Source organism: Neoarius graeffei, assembly GCF_027579695.1.
Source record: "Neoarius graeffei isolate fNeoGra1 chromosome 18 unlocalized genomic scaffold, fNeoGra1.pri SUPER_18_unloc_1, whole genome shotgun sequence".
Taxonomy (NCBI): domain Eukaryota; kingdom Metazoa; phylum Chordata; class Actinopteri; order Siluriformes; family Ariidae; genus Neoarius; species Neoarius graeffei.
The window spans coordinates 576,016-593,580 of record NW_026869982.1 but is presented as its reverse complement, the minus strand read 5'-3'; the positions used below and the strand labels follow the sequence as shown (position 1 = coordinate 593,580).

Below are 17,565 nucleotides of genomic sequence, written 5' to 3'. Positions count from 1 at the left end.
TTTCCTTCTGGGCGCAAGGCAAGGCAAGGCAAGAAAAACGGCACATTTCCAACTAACTGTTGCTTATGGCCAAACCACTCTGACATCGCCTGATCCCGTCTGATCTCAGAAACTAAACAGAGTTGGGCCTGGTTAGTACTTGAGTGGGAGACTGAATAGGAATACCAGGTACTGTAAGCATTTTATTTTGTCTTCTAGCAGAAATCTGTTTGAATTTTCCTTCTGCTCGCAAGGCAAGAATTTTCCTTCTGGGCGCAAGGCAAGGCAAGGCAAGAAAAACGGCACATTTCCAACTAACTGTTGCTTATGGCCAAACCACTCTGACAACGCCTGATCCCGTCTGATCTCAGAAGCTAAACAGAGTTGGGCCTGGTTAGTACTTGAGTGGGAGACTGCCTAGGAATACCAGGTACTGTAAGCATTTTATTTTGTCTTCTTGCAGAAATCTGTTTGAATTTTCCTTCTGCTCGCAAGGCAAGAATTTTCCTTCTGGGCGCAAGGCAAGGCAAGGCAAGGCAAGAAAAACGGCACATTTCCAACTAACTGTTGCTTATGGCCAAACCACTCTGACAACGCCTGATCCCGTCTGATCTCAGAAGCTAAACAGAGTTGGGCCTGGTTAGTACTTGAGTGGGAGACTGCCTAGGAATACCAGGTACTGTAAGCATTTTATTTTGTCTTCTAGCAGAAATCTGTTTGAATTTTCCTTCTGGTCGCAAGGCAAGAATTTTCCTTCTGGGCGCAAGGCAAGAAAAATGGCACATTTCCAACAAGCTGTTGCTTACGGCCAAACCACTCTGACAACGCCTGATCCTGTCAGATCTCAGAAACTAAACAGAGTTGGGCCTGTTTAGTACTTGAGTGGGAGACTGCCTAGTAATACCAGGTACTGTAAGCATTTTATTTTGTCTTCTTGCAGAAATCTGTTTGAATTTTCCTTCTGCTCGCAAGGCAAGAATTTTCCTTCTGGTCGCAAGGCAAGGCAAGAAAAACGGCACATTTCCAACTAACTGCTGCTTATGGCCAAACCACTCTGACAACGCCTGATCCCGTCTGATCTCAGAAGCTAAACAGAGTTGGGCCTGGATAGTACTTGAGTGGGAGACTGCCTAGGAATACCAGGTACTGTAAGCATTTTATTTTGTCTTCTAGCAGAAATCTGTTTGAATTTTCCTTCTGCTCGCAAGGCAAGAATTTTCCTTCTGGGCGCAAGGCAAGGCAAGGCAAGAAAAACGGCACATTTCCAACTCACTGTTGCTTATGGCCAAACCACTCTGACAACGCCTGATCCCGTCTGATCTCAGAAGCTAAACAGAGTTAGGCCTGGTTAGTACTTGAGTGGGAGACTGCCTAGGAATACCAGGTACTGTAAGCATTTTATTTTGTCTTCTTGCAGAAATCTGTTTGAATTTTCCTTCTGCTCGCAAGGCAAGAATTTTCCTTCTGGTCGCAAGGCAAGGCAAGAAAAACGGCACATTTCCAACTAACCGTTGCTTATGGCCAAACCACTCTGACAACGCCTGATCCCGTCTGATCTCAGAAGCTAAACAGAGTTGGGCCTGGTTAGTACTTGAGTGGGAGACTGCCTAGGAATACCAGGTACTGTAAGCATTTTATTTTGTCTTCTAGCAGAAATCTGTTTGAATTTTCCTTCTGCTCGCAAGGCAAGAATTTTCCTTCTGGGCGCAAGGCAAGGCAAGGCAAGAAAAATGGCACATTTCCAACAAGCTGTTGCTTACGGCCAAACCACTCTGACAACGCCTGATCCTGTCAGATCTCAGAAACTAAACAGAGTTGGGCCTGTTTAGTACTTGAGTGGGAGACTGCCTAGTAATACCAGGTACTGTAAGCATTTTATTTTGTCTTCTTGCAGAAATCTGTTTGAATTTTCCTTCTGCTCGCAAGGCAAGAATTTTCCTTCTGGTCGCAAGGCAAGGCAAGAAAAACGGCACATTTCCAACTAACTGTTGCTTATGGCCAAACCACTCTGACAACGCCTGATCCTGTCTGATCTCAGAAGCTAAACAGAGTTGGGCCTGGTTAGTACTTGAGTGGGAGACTGCCTAGGAATACCAGGTACTGTGAGCATTTTATTTTGTCTTCTTGCAGAAATCTGTTTGAATTTTCCTTCTGCTCGCAAGGCAAGAATTTTCCTTCTGGGCGCAAGGCAAGGCAAGGCAAGAAAAACGGCACATTTCCAACTAACTGTTGCTTATGGCCAAACCACTCTGACAACGCCTGATCCCGTCTGATCTCAGAAGCTAAACAGAGTTGGGCCTGGTTAGTACTTGAGTGGGAGACTGCCTAGGAATACCAGGTACTGTAAGCATTTTATTTTGTCTTCTTGCAGAAATCTGTTTGAATTTTCCTTCTGCTCGCAAGGCAAGAATTTTCCTTCTGGGCGCAAGGCAAGGCAAGGCAAGGCAAGGCAAGGCAAGGCAAGGCAAGGCAAGGCAAGGCAAGGCAAGGCAAGGCAAGGCAAGGCAAGGCAAGGCAAGGCAAGGCAAGGCAAGGCAAGGCAAGGCAAGGCAAGGCAAGGCAAGGCGCACATTTCCAGACTGTTGTTTACGTCCAAACCACTCTGACAATGCCTGATCCTGTCTGATCTGAGAAGCTAAACAGAGTTGGGCCTGGTTAGTACTTGAGTGTGAGACTGCCTAGGAATACCAAGTACTGTAAGCATTTTATTTTGTCTCCTTGCAGAAATCTGTTTGAATTTTCCTTCTGCTCGCAAGGCAAGAATTTTCCTTCTGGGCGCAAGGCAAGGCAAGAAAAACGGCACATTTCCAACTAACTGTTGCTTATGGCCAAACCACTCTGACAACGTCTGATCCTGTCTGATCTCAGAAGCTAAACAGAGTTGGGCCTGGTTAGTACTTGAGTGGGAGACTGCCTAGGAATACCAGGTACTGTAAGCATTTTATTTTGTCTTCTTGCAGAAATCGACAATGCCTGATCCTGTCTGATCTGAGAAGCTAAACAGAGTTGGGCCTGGTTAGTACTTGAGTGTGAGACTGCCTAGGAATACCAAGTACTGTAAGCATTTTATTTTGTCTCCTTGCAGAAATCTGTTTGAATTTTCCTTCTGCTCGCAAGGCAAGAATTTTCCTTCTGGGCGCAAGGCAAGGCAAGAAAAACGGCACATTTCCAACTAACTGTTGCTTATGGCCAAACCACTCTGACAACGTCTGATCCTGTCTGATCTCAGAAGCTAAACAGAGTTGGGCCTGGTTAGTACTTGAGTGGGAGACTGCCTAGGAATACCAGGTACTGTAAGCATTTTATTTTGTCTTCTTGCAGAAATCTGTTTGAATTTTCCTTCTGCTCGCAAGGCAAGAATTTTCCTTCTGGGCGCAAGGCAAGGCAAGGCAAGGCAAGGCAAGGCAAGGCAAGGCAAGGCAAGGCAAGGCAAGGCAAGGCAAGGCAAGGCAAGGCAAGGCAAGGCAAGGCAAGGCAAGGCAAGGCAAGGCGCACATTTCCAGACTGTTGTTTACGTCCAAACCACTCTGACAATGCCTGATCCTGTCTGATCTGAGAAGCTAAACAGAGTTGGGCCTGGTTAGTACTTGAGTGTGAGACTGCCTAGGAATACCAGGTACTGTAAGCATTTTATTTTGTCTCCTTGCAGAAATCTGTTTGAATTTTCCTTCTGCTCGCAAGGCAAGAATTTTCCTTCTGGGCGCAAGGCAAGGCAAGGCAAGGCAAGGCAAGGCAAGGCAAGGCAAGGCAAGGCAAGGCAAGGCAAGGCAAGGCAAGGCAAGGCGCACATTTCCAGACTGTTGTTTACGTCCAAACCACTCTGACAATGCCTGATCCTGTCTGATCTGAGAAGCTAAACAGAGTTGGGCCTGGTTAGTACTTGAGTGTGAGACTGCCTAGGAATACCAGGTACTGTAAGCATTTTATTTTGTCTCCTTGCAGAAATCTGTTTGAATTTTCCTTCTGCTCGCAAGGCAAGAATTTTCCTTCTGGTCGCAAGGCAAGGCAAGAAAAACGGCACATTTCCAACTAACTGTTGCTTACGGCCAAACCACTCTGACAACGCCTGATCCCGTCTGATCTCAGAAGCTAAACAGAGTTGGGCCTGGTTAGTACTTGAGTGGGAGACTGCCTAGGAATACCAGGTACTGTAAGCATTTTATTTTGTCTTCTAGCAGAAATCTGTTTGAATTTTCCTTCTGCTCGCAAGGCAAGAATTTTCCTTCTGGGCGCAAGGCAAGGCAAGGCAAGAAAAACGGCACATTTCCAACTAACTGTTGCTTATGGCCAAACCACTCTGACAACGCCTGATCCCGTCTGATGTCAGAAGCTAAACAGAGTTGGGCCTGGTTAGTACTTGAGTGGGAGACTGCCTAGGAATACCAGGTACTGTAAGCATTTTATTTTGTCTTCTTGCAGAAATCTGTTTGAATTTTCCTTCTGGTCGCAAGGCAAGAATTTTCCTTCTGATCGCAAGGCAAGGCAAGAAAAACGGCACATTTCCAGACTATTGCTTATGTCCAAACCACTCTGACAATGCCTGATCCTGTCTGATCTGAGAAGCTAAACAGAGTTGGGCCTGTTTAGTACTTGAGTGGGAGACTGCCTAGTAATACCAGGTACTGTAAGCATTTTATTTTGTCTTCTTGCAGAAATCTGTTTGAATTTTCCTTCTGCTCGCAAGGCAAGAATTTTCCTTCTGGTCGCAAGGCAAGGCAAGAAAAACGGCACATTTCCAACTAACTGTTGCTTATGGCCAAACCACTCTGACAACGCCTGATCCCGTCTGATCTCAGAAGCTAAACAGAGTTGGGCCTGGTTAGTACTTGAGTGGGAGACTGCCTAGGAATACCAGGTACTGTAAGCATTTTATTTTGTCTTCTAGCAGAAATCTGTTTGAATTTTCCTTCTGCTCGCAAGGCAAGAATTTTCCTTCTGGGCGCAAGGCAAGGCAAGAAAAACGGCACATTTCCAACTAACTGTTGCTTATGGCCAAACCACTCTGACAACGCCTGATCCCGTCTGATCTCAGAAGCTAAACAGAGTTGGGCCTGGTTAGTACTTGAGTGGGAGACTGCCTAGGAATACCAGGTACTGTAAGCATTTTATTTTGTCTTCTTGCAGAAATCTGTTTGAATTTTCCTTCTGCTCGCAAGGCAAGAATTTTCCTTCTGGGCGCAAGGCAAGGCAAGGCAAGAAAAACGGCACATTTCCAACTAACTGTTGCTTATGGCCAAACCACTCTGACATCGCCTGATCCCGTCTGATCTCAGAAACTAAACAGAGTTGGGCCTGGTTAGTACTTGAGTGGGAGACTGAATAGGAATACCAGGTACTGTAAGCATTTTATTTTGTCTTCTAGCAGAAATCTGTTTGAATTTTCCTTCTGCTCGCAAGGCAAGAATTTTCCTTCTGGGCGCAAGGCAAGGCAAGGCAAGAAAAACGGCACATTTCCAACTAACTGTTGCTTATGGCCAAACCACTCTGACAACGCCTGATCCCGTCTGATCTCAGAAGCTAAACAGAGTTGGGCCTGGTTAGTACTTGAGTGGGAGACTGCCTAGGAATACCAGGTACTGTAAGCATTTTATTTTGTCTTCTTGCAGAAATCTGTTTGAATTTTCCTTCTGCTCGCAAGGCAAGAATTTTCCTTCTGGGCGCAAGGCAAGGCAAGGCAAGGCAAGAAAAACGGCACATTTCCAACTAACTGTTGCTTATGGCCAAACCACTCTGACAACGCCTGATCCCGTCTGATCTCAGAAGCTAAACAGAGTTGGGCCTGGTTAGTACTTGAGTGGGAGACTGCCTAGGAATACCAGGTACTGTAAGCATTTTATTTTGTCTTCTAGCAGAAATCTGTTTGAATTTTCCTTCTGGTCGCAAGGCAAGAATTTTCCTTCTGGGCGCAAGGCAAGAAAAATGGCACATTTCCAACAAGCTGTTGCTTACGGCCAAACCACTCTGACAACGCCTGATCCTGTCAGATCTCAGAAACTAAACAGAGTTGGGCCTGTTTAGTACTTGAGTGGGAGACTGCCTAGTAATACCAGGTACTGTAAGCATTTTATTTTGTCTTCTTGCAGAAATCTGTTTGAATTTTCCTTCTGCTCGCAAGGCAAGAATTTTCCTTCTGGTCGCAAGGCAAGGCAAGAAAAACGGCACATTTCCAACTAACTGCTGCTTATGGCCAAACCACTCTGACAACGCCTGATCCCGTCTGATCTCAGAAGCTAAACAGAGTTGGGCCTGGATAGTACTTGAGTGGGAGACTGCCTAGGAATACCAGGTACTGTAAGCATTTTATTTTGTCTTCTAGCAGAAATCTGTTTGAATTTTCCTTCTGCTCGCAAGGCAAGAATTTTCCTTCTGGGCGCAAGGCAAGGCAAGGCAAGAAAAACGGCACATTTCCAACTCACTGTTGCTTATGGCCAAACCACTCTGACAACGCCTGATCCCGTCTGATCTCAGAAGCTAAACAGAGTTAGGCCTGGTTAGTACTTGAGTGGGAGACTGCCTAGGAATACCAGGTACTGTAAGCATTTTATTTTGTCTTCTTGCAGAAATCTGTTTGAATTTTCCTTCTGCTCGCAAGGCAAGAATTTTCCTTCTGGTCGCAAGGCAAGGCAAGGCAAGAAAAACGGCACATTTCCAACTAACTGTTGCTTATGGCCAAACCACTCTGACAACGCCTGATCCCGTCTGATCTCAGAAGCTAAACAGAGTTGGGCCTGGTTAGTACTTGAGTGGGAGACTGCCTAGGAATACCAGGTACTGTAAGCATTTTATTTTGTCTTCTAGCAGAAATCTGTTTGAATTTTCCTTCTGCTCGCAAGGCAAGAATTTTCCTTCTGGGCGCAAGGCAAGGCAAGGCAAGAAAAACGACACATTTCCAACTAACTGTTGCTTATGGCCAAACCACTCTGACAACGCCTGATCCCGTCTGATCTCAGAAGCTAAACAGAGTTGGGCCTGGTTAGTACTTGAGTGGGAGACTGCCTAGGAATACCAGGTACTGTAAGCATTTTATTTTGTCTTCTTGCAGAAATCTGTTTGAATTTTCCTTCTGCTCGCAAGGCAAGAATTTTCCTTCTGGGCGCAAGGCAAGGCAAGGCAAGGCAAGGCAAGGCAAGGCAAGGCAAGGCAAGGCAAGGCAAGGCAAGGCAAGGCAAGGCAAGGCAAGGCAAGGCAAGGCAAGGCGCACATTTCCAGACTGTTGTTTACGTCCAAACCACTCTGACAATGCCTGATCCTGTCTGATCTGAGACGCTAAACAGAGTTGGGCCTGGTTAGTACTTGAGTGTGAGACTGCCTAGGAATACCAGGTACTGTAAGCATTTTATTTTGTCTCCTTGCAGAAATCTGTTTGAATTTTCCTTCTGCTCGCAAGGCAAGAATTTTCCTTCTGGTCGCAAGGCAAGGCAAGAAAAACGGCACATTTCCAACTAACTGTTGCTTACGGCCAAACCACTCTGACAACGCCTGATCCCGTCTGATCTCAGAAGCTAAACAGAGTTGGGCCTGGGTAGTACTTGAGTGGGAGACTGCCTAGGAATACCAGGTACTGTAAGCATTTTATTTTGTCTTCTAGCAGAAATCTGTTTGAATTTTCCTTCTGCTCGCAAGGCAAGAATTTTCCTTCTGGGCGCAAGGCAAGGCAAGGCAAGAAAAACGGCACATTTCCAACTAACTGTTGCTTATGGCCAAACCACTCTGACAACGCCTGATCCCGTCTGATGTCAGAAGCTAAACAGAGTTGGGCCTGGTTAGTACTTGAGTGGGAGACTGCCTAGGAATACCAGGTACTGTAAGCATTTTATTTTGTCTTCTTGCAGAAATCTGTTTGAATTTTCCTTCTGGTCGCAAGGCAAGAATTTTCCTTCTGATCGCAAGGCAAGAAAAATGGCACATTTCCAACAAGCTGTTGCTTACGGCCAAACCACTCTAACAACGCCTGATCCTGTCAGATCTCAGAAACTAAACAGAGTTGGGCCTGTTTAGTACTTGAGTGGGAGACTGCCTAGTAATACCAGGTACTGTAAGCATTTTATTTTGTCTTCTTGCAGAAATCTGTTTGAATTTTCCTTCTGCTCGCAAGGCAAGAATTTTCCTTCTGATCGCAAGGCAAGAAAAACGGCACATTTCCAACAAGCTGTTGCTCACGGCCAAACCACTCTGACAATGCCTGATCCCGTCTGATTTCAGAAGCTAAACAGAGTTTTGCCTGGTTAGTACTTGAGTGGGAGACTGCCTAGGAATACCAGGTACTGTAAGCATTTTATTTTGTCTTCTTGCAGAAATCTGTTTGAATTTTCCTTCTGCTCGCAAGGCAAGAATTTTCCTTCTGGGCGCAAGGCAAGGCAAGGCAAGGCAAGGCAAGGCACACATTTCCAGACTGTTGTTTACGTCCAAACCACTCTGACAATGCCTGATCCTGTCTGATCTGAGAAGCTAAACAGAGTTGGGCCTGGTTAGTACTTGAGTGTGAGACTGCCTAGGAATACCAGGTACTGTAAGCATTTTATTTTGTCTTCTTGCAGAAATCTGTTTGAATTTTCCTTCTGGTCGCAAGGCAAGAATTTTCCTTCTGATCGCAAGGCAAGAAAAACGGCACATTTCCAACAAGCTGTTGCTTACGGCCAAACCACTCTGACAACGCCTGATCCCGTCTGATCTCAGAAGCTAAACAGAGTTGGGCCTGGTTAGTACTTGAGTGGGAGACTGCCTAGGAATACCAGGTACTGTAAGCATTTTATTTTGTCTTCTTGCAGAAATCTGTTTGAATTTTCCTTCTGCTCGCAAGGCAATAATTTTCCTTCTGGGTGCAAGGCAAGGCAAGGCAAGAAAAACGGCACATTTCCAGCAAACTGTTGCTCACGGCCAAACCACTCTGACAATGCCTGATCCCGTCTGATTTCAGAAGCTAAACAGAGTTGGGCCTGGTTAGTACTTGAGTGGGAGACTGCCTAGGAATACCAGGTACTGTAAGCATTTTATTTTGTCTTCTTGCAGAAATCTGTTTGAATTTTCCTTCTGCTCGCAAGGCAAGAATTTTCCTTCTGGGCGCAAGGCAAGGCAAGGCAAGGCAAGGCACACATTTCCAGACTGTTGTTTACGTCCAAACCACTCTGACAATGCCTGATCCTGTCTGATCTGAGAAGCTAAACAGAGTTGGGCCTGGTTAGTACTTGAGTGTGAGACTGCCTAGGAATACCAGGTACTGTAAGCATTTTATTTTGTCTTCTTGCAGAAATCTGTTTGAATTTTCCTTCTGGTCGCAAGGCAAGAATTTTCCTTCTGATCGCAAGGCAAGAAAAACGGCACATTTCCAACAAGCTGTTGCTTACGGCCAAACCACTCTGACAACGCCTGATCCCGTCTGATCTCAGAAGCTAAACAGAGTTGGGCCTGGTTAGTACTTGAGTGGGAGACTGCCTAGGAATACCAGGTACTGTAAGCATTTTATTTTGTCTTCTTGCAGAAATCTGTTTGAATTTTCCTTCTGCTCGCAAGGCAATAATTTTCCTTCTGGGCGCAAGGCAAGGCAAGGCAAGAAAAACGGCACATTTCCAGCAAACTGTTGCTCACGGCCAAACCACTCTGACAATGCCTGATCCCGTCTGATTTCAGAAGCTAAACAGAGTTTTGCCTGGTTAGTACTTGAGTGGGAGACTGCCTAGGAATACCAGGTACTGTAAGCATTTTATTTTGTCTTCTTGCAGAAATCTGTTTGAATTTTCCTTCTGCTCGCAAGGCAAGAATTTTCCTTCTGGGCGCAAGGCAAGGCAAGGCAAGGCACACATTTCCAGACTGTTGTTTACGTCCAAACCACTCTGACAATGCCTGATCCTGTCTGATCTGAGAAGCTAAACAGAGTTGGGCCTGGTTAGTACTTGAGTGTGAGACTGCCTAGGAATACCAGGTACTGTAAGCATTTTATTTTGTCTTCTTGCAGAAATCTGTTTGAATTTTCCTTCTGGTCGCAAGGCAAGAATTTTCCTTCTGATCGCAAGGCAAGAAAAACGGCACATTTCCAACAAGCTGTTGCTTACGGCCAAACCACTCTGAGAACGCCTGATCCCGTCTGATCTCAGAAGCTAAACAGAGTTGGGCCTGGTTAGTACTTGAGTGGGAGACTGCCTAGGAATACCAGGTACTGTAAGCATTTTATTTTGTCTTCTTGCAGAAATCTGTTTGAATTTTCCTTCTGCTCGCAAGGCAAGAATTTTCCTTCTGGGAGCAAGGCAAGGCAAGGCAAGGCAAGGCAAGGCAAGGCACACATTTCCAGACTGTTGTTTACGTCCAAACCACTCTGACAATGCCTGATCCTGTCTGATCTGAGAAGCTAAACAGAGTTGGGCCTGGTTAGTACTTGAGTGTGAGACTGCCTAGGAATACCAGGTACTGTAAGCATTTTATTTTGTCTTCTTGCAGAAATCTGTTTGAATTTTCCTTCTGGTCGCAAGGCAAGAATTTTCCTTCTGATCGCAAGGCAAGAAAAACGGCACATTTCCAACAAGCTATTGCTTACGGCCAAACCACTCTGACAACGCCTGATCCCGTCTGATCTCAGAAGCTAAACAGAGTTGGGCCTGGTTAGTACTTGAGTGGGAGACTGCCTAGGAATACCAGGTACTGTAAGCATTTTATTTTGTCTTCTTGCAGAAATCTGTTTGAATTTTCCTTCTGCTAGCAAGGCAATAATTTTCCTTCTGGGCGCAAGGCAAGGCAAGGCAAGAAAAACGGCACATTTCCAGCAAACTGTTGCTCACGGCCAAACCACTCTGACAATGCCTGATCCCGTCTGATTTCAGAAGCTAAACAGAGTTGGGCCTGGTTAGTACTTGAGTGGGAGACTGCCTAGGAATACCAGGTACTGTAAGCATTTTATTTTGTCTTCTTGCAGAAATCTGTTTGAATTTTCCTTCTGCTCGCAAGGCAAGAATTTTCCTTCTGGGCGCAAGGCAAGGCAAGGCAAGGCAAGGCAAGGCAAGGCAAGGCACACATTTCCAGACTGTTGTTTACGTCCAAACCACTCTGACAATGCCTGATCCTGTCTGATCTGAGAAGCTAAACAGAGTTGGGCCTGGTTAGTACTTGAGTGTGAGACTGCCTAGGAATACCAGGTACTGTAAGCATTTTATTTTGTCTTCTTGTAGAAATCTGTTTGAATTTTCCTTCTGGTCGCAAGGCAAGAATTTTCCTTCTGATCGCAAGGCAAGAAAAACGGCACATTTCCAACAAGCTGTTGCTTACGGCCAAACCACTCTGACAACGCCTGATCCCGTCTGATCTCAGAAGCTAAACAGAGTTGGGCCTGGTTAGTACTTGAGTGGGAGACTGCCTAGGAATACCAGGTACTGTAAGCATTTTATTTTGTCTTCTTGCAGAAATCTGTTTGAATTTTCCTTCTGCTCGCAAGGCAATAATTTTCCTTCTGGGTGCAAGGCAAGGCAAGGCAAGAAAAACGGCACATTTCCAGCAAACTGTTGCTCACGGCCAAACCACTCTGACAATGCCTGATCCCGTCTGATTTCAGAAGCTAAACAGAGTTGGGCCTGGTTAGTACTTGAGTGGGAGACTGCCTAGGAATACCAGGTACTGTAAGCATTTTATTTTGTCTTCTTGCAGAAATCTGTTTGAATTTTCCTTCTGCTCGCAAGGCAAGAATTTTCCTTCTGGGCGCAAGGCAAGGCAAGGCAAGGCACACATTTCCAGACTGTTGTTTACGTCCAAACCACTCTGACAATGCCTGATCCTGTCTGATCTGAGAAGCTAAACAGAGTTGGGCCTGGTTAGTACTTGAGTGTGAGACTGCCTAGGAATACCAGGTACTGTAAGCATTTTATTTTGTCTTCTTGCAGAAATCTGTTTGAATTTTCCTTCTGGTCGCAAGGCAAGAATTTTCCTTCTGATCGCAAGGCAAGAAAAACGGCACATTTCCAACAAGCTGTTGCTTACGGCCAAACCACTCTGACAACGCCTGATCCCGTCTGATCTCAGAAGCTAAACAGAGTTGGGCCTGGTTAGTACTTGAGTGGGAGACTGCCTAGGAATACCAGGTACTGTAAGCATTTTATTTTGTCTTCTTGCAGAAATCTGTTTGAATTTTCCTTCTGCTCGCAAGGCAATAATTTTCCTTCTGGGCGCAAGGCAAGGCAAGGCAAGAAAAACGGCACATTTCCAGCAAACTGTTGCTCACGGCCAAACCACTCTGACAATGCCTGATCCCGTCTGATTTCAGAAGCTAAACAGAGTTTTGCCTGGTTAGTACTTGAGTGGGAGACTGCCTAGGAATACCAGGTACTGTAAGCATTTTATTTTGTCTTCTTGCAGAAATCTGTTTGAATTTTCCTTCTGCTCGCAAGGCAAGAATTTTCCTTCTGGGCGCAAGGCAAGGCAAGGCAAGGCACACATTTCCAGACTGTTGTTTACGTCCAAACCACTCTGACAATGCCTGATCCTGTCTGATCTGAGAAGCTAAACAGAGTTGGGCCTGGTTAGTACTTGAGTGTGAGACTGCCTAGGAATACCAGGTACTGTAAGCATTTTATTTTGTCTTCTTGCAGAAATCTGTTTGAATTTTCCTTCTGGTCGCAAGGCAAGAATTTTCCTTCTGATCGCAAGGCAAGAAAAACGGCACATTTCCAACAAGCTGTTGCTTACGGCCAAACCACTCTGACAACGCCTGATCCCGTCTGATCTCAGAAGCTAAACAGAGTTGGGCCTGGTTAGTACTTGAGTGGGAGACTGCCTAGGAATACCAGGTACTGTAAGCATTTTATTTTGTCTTCTTGCAGAAATCTGTTTGAATTTTCCTTCTGCTCGCAAGGCAATAATTTTCCTTCTGGGCGCAAGGCAAGGCAAGGCAAGAAAAACGGCACATTTCCAGCAAACTGTTGCTCACGGCCAAACCACTCTGACAATGCCTGATCCCGTCTGATTTCAGAAGCTAAACAGAGTTGGGCCTGGTTAGTACTTGAGTGGGAGACTGCCTAGGAATACCAGGTACTGTAAGCATTTTATTTTGTCTTCTTGCAGAAATCTGTTTGAATTTTCCTTCTGCTCGCAAGGCAAGAATTTTCCTTCTGGGCGCAAGGCAAGGCAAGGCAAGGCAAGGCACACATTTCCAGACTGTTGTTTACGTCCAAACCACTCTGACAATGCCTGATCCTGTCTGATCTGAGAAGCTAAACAGAGTTGGGCCTGGTTAGTACTTGAGTGTGAGACTGCCTAGGAATACCAGGTACTGTAAGCATTTTATTTTGTCTTCTTGCAGAAATCTGTTTGAATTTTCCTTCTGGTCGCAAGGCAAGAATTTTCCTTCTGATCGCAAGGCAAGAAAAACGGCACATTTCCAACAAGCTGTTGCTTACGGCCAAACCACTCTGACAACGCCTGATCCCGTCTGATCTCAGAAGCTAAACAGAGTTGGGCCTGGTTAGTACTTGAGTGGGAGACTGCCTAGGAATACCAGGTACTGTAAGCATTTTATTTTGTCTTCTTGCAGAAATCTGTTTGAATTTTCCTTCTGCTCGCAAGGCAAGAATTTTCCTTCTGGGCGCAAGGCAAGGCAAGGCAAGGCAAGGCAAGGCACACATTTCCAGACTGTTGTTTACGTCCAAACCACTCTGACAATGCCTGATCCTGTCTGATCTGAGAAGCTAAACAGAGTTGGGCCTGGTTAGTACTTGAGTGTGAGACTGCCTAGGAATACCAGGTACTGTAAGCATTTTATTTTGTCTTCTTGCAGAAATCTGTTTGAATTTTCCTTCTGGTCGCAAGGCAAGAATTTTCCTTCTGATCGCAAGGCAAGAAAAACGGCACATTTCCAACAAGCTGTTGCTTACGGCCAAACCACTCTGACAACGCCTGATCCCGTCTGATCTCAGAAGCTAAACAGAGTTGGGCCTGGTTAGTACTTGAGTGGGAGACTGCCTAGGAATACCAGGTACTGTAAGCATTTTATTTTGTCTTCTTGCAGAAATCTGTTTGAATTTTCCTTCTGGTCGCAAGGCAAGAATTTTCCTTCTGATCGCAAGGCAAGAAAAACGGCACATTTCCAACAAGCTGTTGCTTACGGCCAAACCACTCTGACAACGCCTGATCCCGTCTGATCTCAGAAGCTAAACAGAGTTGGGCCTGGTTAGTACTTGAGTGGGAGACTGCCTAGGAATACCAGGTACTGTAAGCATTTTATTTTGTCTTCTTGCAGAAATCTGTTTGAATTTTCCTTCTGCTCGCAAGGCAAGAATTTTCCTTCTGGGCGCAAGGCAAGGCAAGGCAAGGCAAGGCAAGGCACACATTTCCAGACTGTTGTTTACGTCCAAACCACTCTGACAATGCCTGATCCTGTCTGATCTGAGAAGCTAAACAGAGTTGGGCCTGGTTAGTACTTGAGTGTGAGACTGCCTAGGAATACCAGGTACTGTAAGCATTTTATTTTGTCTTCTTGCAGAAATCTGTTTGAATTTTCCTTCTGGTCGCAAGGCAAGAATTTTCCTTCTGATCGCAAGGCAAGAAAAACGGCACATTTCCAACAAGCTGTTGCTTACGGCCGAACCACTCTGACAACGCCTGATCCCGTCTGATCTCAGAAGCTAAACAGAGTTGGGCCTGGTTAGTACTTGAGTGGGAGACTGCCTAGGAATACCAGGTACTGTAAGCATTTTATTTTGTCTTCTTGCAGAAATCTGTTTGAATTTTCCTTCTGGTCGCAAGGCAAGAATTTTCCTTCTGATCGCAAGGCAAGAAAAACGGCACATTTCCAACAAGCTATTGCTTACGGCCAAACCACTCTGACAACGCCTGATCCCGTCTGATCTCAGAAGCTAAACAGAGTTGGGCCTGGTTAGTACTTGAGTGGGAGACTGCCTAGGAATACCAGGTACTGTAAGCATTTTATTTTGTCTTCTTGCAGAAATCTGTTTGAATTTTCCTTCTGCTAGCAAGGCAATAATTTTCCTTCTGGGCGCAAGGCAAGGCAAGGCAAGAAAAACGGCACATTTCCAGCAAACTGTTGCTCACGGCCAAACCACTCTGACAATGCCTGATCCCGTCTGATTTCAGAAGCTAAACAGAGTTGGGCCTGGTTAGTACTTGAGTGGGAGACTGCCTAGGAATACCAGGTACTGTAAGCATTTTATTTTGTCTTCTTGCAGAAATCTGTTTGAATTTTCCTTCTGCTCGCAAGGCAAGAATTTTCCTTCTGGGCGCAAGGCAAGGCAAGGCAAGGCAAGGCAAGGCACACATTTCCAGACTGTTGTTTACGTCCAAACCACTCTGACAATGCCTGATCCTGTCTGATCTGAGAAGCTAAACAGAGTTGGGCCTGGTTAGTACTTGAGTGTGAGACTGCCTAGGAATACCAGGTACTGTAAGCATTTTATTTTGTCTTCTTGCAGAAATCTGTTTGAATTTTCCTTCTGGTCGCAAGGCAAGAATTTTCCTTCTGATCGCAAGGCAAGAAAAACGGCACATTTCCAACAAGCTGTTGCTTACGGCCAAACCACTCTGACAACGCCTGATCCCGTCTGATCTCAGAAGCTAAACAGAGTTGGGCCTGGTTAGTACTTGAGTGGGAGACTGCCTAGGAATACCAGGTACTGTAAGCATTTTATTTTGTCTTCTTGCAGAAATCTGTTTGAATTTTCCTTCTGCTCGCAAGGCAATAATTTTCCTTCTGGGTGCAAGGCAAGGCAAGGCAAGAAAAACGGCACATTTCCAGCAAACTGTTGCTCACGGCCAAACCACTCTGACAATGCCTGATCCCGTCTGATTTCAGAAGCTAAACAGAGTTGGGCCTGGTTAGTACTTGAGTGGGAGACTGCCTAGGAATACCAGGTACTGTAAGCATTTTATTTTGTCTTCTTGCAGAAATCTGTTTGAATTTTCCTTCTGCTCGCAAGGCAAGAATTTTCCTTCTGGGCGCAAGGCAAGGCAAGGCAAGGCAAGGCACACATTTCCAGACTGTTGTTTACGTCCAAACCACTCTGACAATGCCTGATCCTGTCTGATCTGAGAAGCTAAACAGAGTTGGGCCTGGTTAGTACTTGAGTGTGAGACTGCCTAGGAATACCAGGTACTGTAAGCATTTTATTTTGTCTTCTTGCAGAAATCTGTTTGAATTTTCCTTCTGGTCGCAAGGCAAGAATTTTCCTTCTGATCGCAAGGCAAGAAAAACGGCACATTTCCAACAAGCTGTTGCTTACGGCCAAACCACTCTGACAACGCCTGATCCCGTCTGATCTCAGAAGCTAAACAGAGTTGGGCCTGGTTAGTACTTGAGTGGGAGACTGCCTAGGAATACCAGGTACTGTAAGCATTTTATTTTGTCTTCTTGCAGAAATCTGTTTGAATTTTCCTTCTGCTCGCAAGGCAATAATTTTCCTTCTGGGCGCAAGGCAAGGCAAGGCAAGAAAAACGGCACATTTCCAGCAAACTGTTGCTCACGGCCAAACCACTCTGACAATGCCTGATCCCGTCTGATTTCCGAAGCTAAACAGAGTTGGGCCTGGTTAGTACTTGAGTGGGAGACTGCCTAGGAATACCAGGTACTGTAAGCATTTTATTTTGTCTTCTTGCAGAAATCTGTTTGAATTTTCCTTCTGCTCGCAAGGCAAGAATTTTCCTTCTGGGCGCAAGGCAAGGCAAGGCAAGGCAAGGCACACATTTCCAGACTGTTGTTTACGTCCAAACCACTCTGACAATGCCTGATCCTGTCTGATCTGAGAAGCTAAACAGAGTTGGGCCTGGTTAGTACTTGAGTGTGAGACTGCCTAGGAATACCAGGTACTGTAAGCATTTTATTTTGTCTTCTTGCAGAAATCTGTTTGAATTTTCCTTCTGGTCGCAAGGCAAGAATTTTCCTTCTGATCGCAAGGCAAGAAAAACGGCACATTTCCAACAAGCTGTTGCTTACGGCCAAACCACTCTGACAACGCCTGATCCCGTCTGATCTCAGAAGCTAAACAGAGTTGGGCCTGGTTAGTACTTGAGTGGGAGACTGCCTAGGAATACCAGGTACTGTAAGCATTTTATTTTGTCTTCTTGCAGAAATCTGTTTGAATTTTCCTTCTGGTCGCAAGGCAAGAATTTTCCTTCTGATCGCAAGGCAAGAAAAACGGCACATTTCCAACAAGCTGTTGCTTACGGCCAAACCACTCTGACAACGCCTGATCCCGTCTGATCTCAGAAGCTAAACAGAGTTGGGCCTGGTTAGTACTTGAGTGGGAGACTGCCTAGGAATACCAGGTACTGTAAGCATTTTATTTTGTCTTCTTGCAGAAATCTGTTTGAATTTTCCTTCTGCTCGCAAGGCAAGAATTTTCCTTCTGGGCGCAAGGCAAGGCAAGGCAAGGCAAGGCAAGGCACACATTTCCAGACTGTTGTTTACGTCCAAACCACTCTGACAATGCCTGATCCTGTCTGATCTGAGAAGCTAAACAGAGTTGGGCCTGGTTAGTACTTGAGTGTGAGACTGCCTAGGAATACCAGGTACTGTAAGCATTTTATTTTGTCTTCTTGCAGAAATCTGTTTGAATTTTCCTTCTGGTCGCAAGGCAAGAATTTTCCTTCTGATCGCAAGGC

The 17,565-nt window shown here is 45.4% G+C and overlaps 30 non-coding genes and 40 pseudogenes across 30 annotated transcripts; all 70 read left to right on the top strand.

Annotated features, from left to right (window-relative positions):
• Nucleotides 1-61: 61 nt before the first annotated feature.
• On the top strand, nt 62-180 carry LOC132879419 (5S ribosomal RNA; annotated as a pseudogene).
• A 122-nt stretch (nt 181-302) lies between these two features.
• LOC132877002 (5S ribosomal RNA) lies at nt 303-421 on the top strand. Its single transcript, XR_009652695.1, has one exon. It is a non-coding gene; the product is annotated as a 5S ribosomal RNA (ribosomal RNA).
• Nucleotides 422-548: 127 nt separating this feature from the next.
• LOC132877001 (5S ribosomal RNA) lies at nt 549-667 on the top strand. Its single transcript, XR_009652694.1, has one exon. It is a non-coding gene; the product is annotated as a 5S ribosomal RNA (ribosomal RNA).
• Nucleotides 668-779: 112 nt separating this feature from the next.
• LOC132879692 (5S ribosomal RNA) lies at nt 780-898 on the top strand (annotated as a pseudogene).
• Nucleotides 899-1,015: 117 nt separating this feature from the next.
• Nucleotides 1,016-1,134, top strand: LOC132877795 (5S ribosomal RNA). Its single transcript, XR_009653462.1, has one exon. It is a non-coding gene; the product is annotated as a 5S ribosomal RNA (ribosomal RNA).
• Nucleotides 1,135-1,256: 122 nt separating this feature from the next.
• LOC132878213 (5S ribosomal RNA) lies at nt 1,257-1,375 on the top strand (annotated as a pseudogene).
• Nucleotides 1,376-1,492: 117 nt separating this feature from the next.
• On the top strand, nt 1,493-1,611 carry LOC132877000 (5S ribosomal RNA). Its single transcript, XR_009652693.1, has one exon. It is a non-coding gene; the product is annotated as a 5S ribosomal RNA (ribosomal RNA).
• A 122-nt stretch (nt 1,612-1,733) lies between these two features.
• Nucleotides 1,734-1,852, top strand: LOC132879691 (5S ribosomal RNA; annotated as a pseudogene).
• Nucleotides 1,853-1,969: 117 nt separating this feature from the next.
• LOC132878612 (5S ribosomal RNA) lies at nt 1,970-2,088 on the top strand (annotated as a pseudogene).
• Nucleotides 2,089-2,210: 122 nt separating this feature from the next.
• LOC132876999 (5S ribosomal RNA) lies at nt 2,211-2,329 on the top strand. The gene has a single exon (XR_009652692.1). It is a non-coding gene; the product is annotated as a 5S ribosomal RNA (ribosomal RNA).
• Nucleotides 2,330-2,799: 470 nt separating this feature from the next.
• LOC132878759 (5S ribosomal RNA) lies at nt 2,800-2,918 on the top strand (annotated as a pseudogene).
• A 242-nt stretch (nt 2,919-3,160) lies between these two features.
• On the top strand, nt 3,161-3,279 carry LOC132878758 (5S ribosomal RNA; annotated as a pseudogene).
• A 209-nt stretch (nt 3,280-3,488) lies between these two features.
• LOC132880544 (5S ribosomal RNA) lies at nt 3,489-3,607 on the top strand (annotated as a pseudogene).
• A 174-nt stretch (nt 3,608-3,781) lies between these two features.
• On the top strand, nt 3,782-3,900 carry LOC132880543 (5S ribosomal RNA; annotated as a pseudogene).
• Nucleotides 3,901-4,017: 117 nt separating this feature from the next.
• On the top strand, nt 4,018-4,136 carry LOC132880423 (5S ribosomal RNA). The gene has a single exon (XR_009653936.1). It is a non-coding gene; the product is annotated as a 5S ribosomal RNA (ribosomal RNA).
• A 122-nt stretch (nt 4,137-4,258) lies between these two features.
• On the top strand, nt 4,259-4,377 carry LOC132878391 (5S ribosomal RNA; annotated as a pseudogene).
• A 114-nt stretch (nt 4,378-4,491) lies between these two features.
• Nucleotides 4,492-4,610, top strand: LOC132881250 (5S ribosomal RNA; annotated as a pseudogene).
• Nucleotides 4,611-4,727: 117 nt separating this feature from the next.
• On the top strand, nt 4,728-4,846 carry LOC132876998 (5S ribosomal RNA). The gene has a single exon (XR_009652691.1). It is a non-coding gene; the product is annotated as a 5S ribosomal RNA (ribosomal RNA).
• Nucleotides 4,847-4,963: 117 nt separating this feature from the next.
• LOC132876997 (5S ribosomal RNA) lies at nt 4,964-5,082 on the top strand. Its single transcript, XR_009652690.1, has one exon. It is a non-coding gene; the product is annotated as a 5S ribosomal RNA (ribosomal RNA).
• A 122-nt stretch (nt 5,083-5,204) lies between these two features.
• Nucleotides 5,205-5,323, top strand: LOC132879418 (5S ribosomal RNA; annotated as a pseudogene).
• Nucleotides 5,324-5,445: 122 nt separating this feature from the next.
• Nucleotides 5,446-5,564, top strand: LOC132876996 (5S ribosomal RNA). The gene has a single exon (XR_009652689.1). It is a non-coding gene; the product is annotated as a 5S ribosomal RNA (ribosomal RNA).
• A 127-nt stretch (nt 5,565-5,691) lies between these two features.
• On the top strand, nt 5,692-5,810 carry LOC132876995 (5S ribosomal RNA). Its single transcript, XR_009652688.1, has one exon. It is a non-coding gene; the product is annotated as a 5S ribosomal RNA (ribosomal RNA).
• A 112-nt stretch (nt 5,811-5,922) lies between these two features.
• LOC132879690 (5S ribosomal RNA) lies at nt 5,923-6,041 on the top strand (annotated as a pseudogene).
• Nucleotides 6,042-6,158: 117 nt separating this feature from the next.
• LOC132877793 (5S ribosomal RNA) lies at nt 6,159-6,277 on the top strand. Its single transcript, XR_009653460.1, has one exon. It is a non-coding gene; the product is annotated as a 5S ribosomal RNA (ribosomal RNA).
• A 122-nt stretch (nt 6,278-6,399) lies between these two features.
• LOC132878212 (5S ribosomal RNA) lies at nt 6,400-6,518 on the top strand (annotated as a pseudogene).
• Nucleotides 6,519-6,640: 122 nt separating this feature from the next.
• LOC132876992 (5S ribosomal RNA) lies at nt 6,641-6,759 on the top strand. The gene has a single exon (XR_009652686.1). It is a non-coding gene; the product is annotated as a 5S ribosomal RNA (ribosomal RNA).
• A 122-nt stretch (nt 6,760-6,881) lies between these two features.
• On the top strand, nt 6,882-7,000 carry LOC132876991 (5S ribosomal RNA). The gene has a single exon (XR_009652685.1). It is a non-coding gene; the product is annotated as a 5S ribosomal RNA (ribosomal RNA).
• Nucleotides 7,001-7,430: 430 nt separating this feature from the next.
• Nucleotides 7,431-7,549, top strand: LOC132880596 (5S ribosomal RNA). Its single transcript, XR_009653952.1, has one exon. It is a non-coding gene; the product is annotated as a 5S ribosomal RNA (ribosomal RNA).
• Nucleotides 7,550-7,671: 122 nt separating this feature from the next.
• On the top strand, nt 7,672-7,790 carry LOC132878390 (5S ribosomal RNA; annotated as a pseudogene).
• Nucleotides 7,791-7,902: 112 nt separating this feature from the next.
• LOC132879937 (5S ribosomal RNA) lies at nt 7,903-8,021 on the top strand (annotated as a pseudogene).
• Nucleotides 8,022-8,133: 112 nt separating this feature from the next.
• Nucleotides 8,134-8,252, top strand: LOC132880022 (5S ribosomal RNA; annotated as a pseudogene).
• A 124-nt stretch (nt 8,253-8,376) lies between these two features.
• Nucleotides 8,377-8,495, top strand: LOC132880541 (5S ribosomal RNA; annotated as a pseudogene).
• A 112-nt stretch (nt 8,496-8,607) lies between these two features.
• Nucleotides 8,608-8,726, top strand: LOC132880411 (5S ribosomal RNA). Its single transcript, XR_009653935.1, has one exon. It is a non-coding gene; the product is annotated as a 5S ribosomal RNA (ribosomal RNA).
• A 122-nt stretch (nt 8,727-8,848) lies between these two features.
• Nucleotides 8,849-8,967, top strand: LOC132879204 (5S ribosomal RNA; annotated as a pseudogene).
• Nucleotides 8,968-9,086: 119 nt separating this feature from the next.
• On the top strand, nt 9,087-9,205 carry LOC132880539 (5S ribosomal RNA; annotated as a pseudogene).
• A 112-nt stretch (nt 9,206-9,317) lies between these two features.
• LOC132880400 (5S ribosomal RNA) lies at nt 9,318-9,436 on the top strand. The gene has a single exon (XR_009653934.1). It is a non-coding gene; the product is annotated as a 5S ribosomal RNA (ribosomal RNA).
• Nucleotides 9,437-9,558: 122 nt separating this feature from the next.
• Nucleotides 9,559-9,677, top strand: LOC132880021 (5S ribosomal RNA; annotated as a pseudogene).
• Nucleotides 9,678-9,791: 114 nt separating this feature from the next.
• Nucleotides 9,792-9,910, top strand: LOC132880538 (5S ribosomal RNA; annotated as a pseudogene).
• Nucleotides 9,911-10,022: 112 nt separating this feature from the next.
• On the top strand, nt 10,023-10,141 carry LOC132876770 (5S ribosomal RNA). Its single transcript, XR_009652474.1, has one exon. It is a non-coding gene; the product is annotated as a 5S ribosomal RNA (ribosomal RNA).
• Nucleotides 10,142-10,270: 129 nt separating this feature from the next.
• LOC132880537 (5S ribosomal RNA) lies at nt 10,271-10,389 on the top strand (annotated as a pseudogene).
• Nucleotides 10,390-10,501: 112 nt separating this feature from the next.
• On the top strand, nt 10,502-10,620 carry LOC132880389 (5S ribosomal RNA). The gene has a single exon (XR_009653933.1). It is a non-coding gene; the product is annotated as a 5S ribosomal RNA (ribosomal RNA).
• A 122-nt stretch (nt 10,621-10,742) lies between these two features.
• Nucleotides 10,743-10,861, top strand: LOC132879203 (5S ribosomal RNA; annotated as a pseudogene).
• Nucleotides 10,862-10,995: 134 nt separating this feature from the next.
• Nucleotides 10,996-11,114, top strand: LOC132880536 (5S ribosomal RNA; annotated as a pseudogene).
• A 112-nt stretch (nt 11,115-11,226) lies between these two features.
• LOC132880378 (5S ribosomal RNA) lies at nt 11,227-11,345 on the top strand. Its single transcript, XR_009653932.1, has one exon. It is a non-coding gene; the product is annotated as a 5S ribosomal RNA (ribosomal RNA).
• A 122-nt stretch (nt 11,346-11,467) lies between these two features.
• LOC132879202 (5S ribosomal RNA) lies at nt 11,468-11,586 on the top strand (annotated as a pseudogene).
• A 114-nt stretch (nt 11,587-11,700) lies between these two features.
• LOC132880535 (5S ribosomal RNA) lies at nt 11,701-11,819 on the top strand (annotated as a pseudogene).
• Nucleotides 11,820-11,931: 112 nt separating this feature from the next.
• On the top strand, nt 11,932-12,050 carry LOC132880367 (5S ribosomal RNA). The gene has a single exon (XR_009653931.1). It is a non-coding gene; the product is annotated as a 5S ribosomal RNA (ribosomal RNA).
• Nucleotides 12,051-12,172: 122 nt separating this feature from the next.
• Nucleotides 12,173-12,291, top strand: LOC132880020 (5S ribosomal RNA; annotated as a pseudogene).
• Nucleotides 12,292-12,405: 114 nt separating this feature from the next.
• Nucleotides 12,406-12,524, top strand: LOC132880534 (5S ribosomal RNA; annotated as a pseudogene).
• A 112-nt stretch (nt 12,525-12,636) lies between these two features.
• On the top strand, nt 12,637-12,755 carry LOC132880355 (5S ribosomal RNA). The gene has a single exon (XR_009653929.1). It is a non-coding gene; the product is annotated as a 5S ribosomal RNA (ribosomal RNA).
• Nucleotides 12,756-12,877: 122 nt separating this feature from the next.
• Nucleotides 12,878-12,996, top strand: LOC132879201 (5S ribosomal RNA; annotated as a pseudogene).
• A 119-nt stretch (nt 12,997-13,115) lies between these two features.
• On the top strand, nt 13,116-13,234 carry LOC132880533 (5S ribosomal RNA; annotated as a pseudogene).
• Nucleotides 13,235-13,346: 112 nt separating this feature from the next.
• LOC132880343 (5S ribosomal RNA) lies at nt 13,347-13,465 on the top strand. The gene has a single exon (XR_009653928.1). It is a non-coding gene; the product is annotated as a 5S ribosomal RNA (ribosomal RNA).
• A 124-nt stretch (nt 13,466-13,589) lies between these two features.
• LOC132880532 (5S ribosomal RNA) lies at nt 13,590-13,708 on the top strand (annotated as a pseudogene).
• A 112-nt stretch (nt 13,709-13,820) lies between these two features.
• On the top strand, nt 13,821-13,939 carry LOC132880332 (5S ribosomal RNA). Its single transcript, XR_009653927.1, has one exon. It is a non-coding gene; the product is annotated as a 5S ribosomal RNA (ribosomal RNA).
• Nucleotides 13,940-14,051: 112 nt separating this feature from the next.
• On the top strand, nt 14,052-14,170 carry LOC132880321 (5S ribosomal RNA). Its single transcript, XR_009653926.1, has one exon. It is a non-coding gene; the product is annotated as a 5S ribosomal RNA (ribosomal RNA).
• Nucleotides 14,171-14,294: 124 nt separating this feature from the next.
• LOC132880531 (5S ribosomal RNA) lies at nt 14,295-14,413 on the top strand (annotated as a pseudogene).
• A 112-nt stretch (nt 14,414-14,525) lies between these two features.
• LOC132877940 (5S ribosomal RNA) lies at nt 14,526-14,644 on the top strand. The gene has a single exon (XR_009653598.1). It is a non-coding gene; the product is annotated as a 5S ribosomal RNA (ribosomal RNA).
• A 112-nt stretch (nt 14,645-14,756) lies between these two features.
• On the top strand, nt 14,757-14,875 carry LOC132880309 (5S ribosomal RNA). The gene has a single exon (XR_009653925.1). It is a non-coding gene; the product is annotated as a 5S ribosomal RNA (ribosomal RNA).
• Nucleotides 14,876-14,997: 122 nt separating this feature from the next.
• LOC132879200 (5S ribosomal RNA) lies at nt 14,998-15,116 on the top strand (annotated as a pseudogene).
• A 124-nt stretch (nt 15,117-15,240) lies between these two features.
• LOC132880529 (5S ribosomal RNA) lies at nt 15,241-15,359 on the top strand (annotated as a pseudogene).
• Nucleotides 15,360-15,471: 112 nt separating this feature from the next.
• Nucleotides 15,472-15,590, top strand: LOC132880297 (5S ribosomal RNA). Its single transcript, XR_009653924.1, has one exon. It is a non-coding gene; the product is annotated as a 5S ribosomal RNA (ribosomal RNA).
• A 122-nt stretch (nt 15,591-15,712) lies between these two features.
• LOC132879199 (5S ribosomal RNA) lies at nt 15,713-15,831 on the top strand (annotated as a pseudogene).
• Nucleotides 15,832-15,950: 119 nt separating this feature from the next.
• On the top strand, nt 15,951-16,069 carry LOC132880528 (5S ribosomal RNA; annotated as a pseudogene).
• A 112-nt stretch (nt 16,070-16,181) lies between these two features.
• On the top strand, nt 16,182-16,300 carry LOC132880285 (5S ribosomal RNA). Its single transcript, XR_009653923.1, has one exon. It is a non-coding gene; the product is annotated as a 5S ribosomal RNA (ribosomal RNA).
• Nucleotides 16,301-16,422: 122 nt separating this feature from the next.
• On the top strand, nt 16,423-16,541 carry LOC132879602 (5S ribosomal RNA; annotated as a pseudogene).
• A 119-nt stretch (nt 16,542-16,660) lies between these two features.
• On the top strand, nt 16,661-16,779 carry LOC132880527 (5S ribosomal RNA; annotated as a pseudogene).
• A 112-nt stretch (nt 16,780-16,891) lies between these two features.
• Nucleotides 16,892-17,010, top strand: LOC132880273 (5S ribosomal RNA). The gene has a single exon (XR_009653922.1). It is a non-coding gene; the product is annotated as a 5S ribosomal RNA (ribosomal RNA).
• Nucleotides 17,011-17,122: 112 nt separating this feature from the next.
• Nucleotides 17,123-17,241, top strand: LOC132880262 (5S ribosomal RNA). The gene has a single exon (XR_009653921.1). It is a non-coding gene; the product is annotated as a 5S ribosomal RNA (ribosomal RNA).
• A 124-nt stretch (nt 17,242-17,365) lies between these two features.
• On the top strand, nt 17,366-17,484 carry LOC132880526 (5S ribosomal RNA; annotated as a pseudogene).
• Nucleotides 17,485-17,565: the final 81 nt, after the last annotated feature.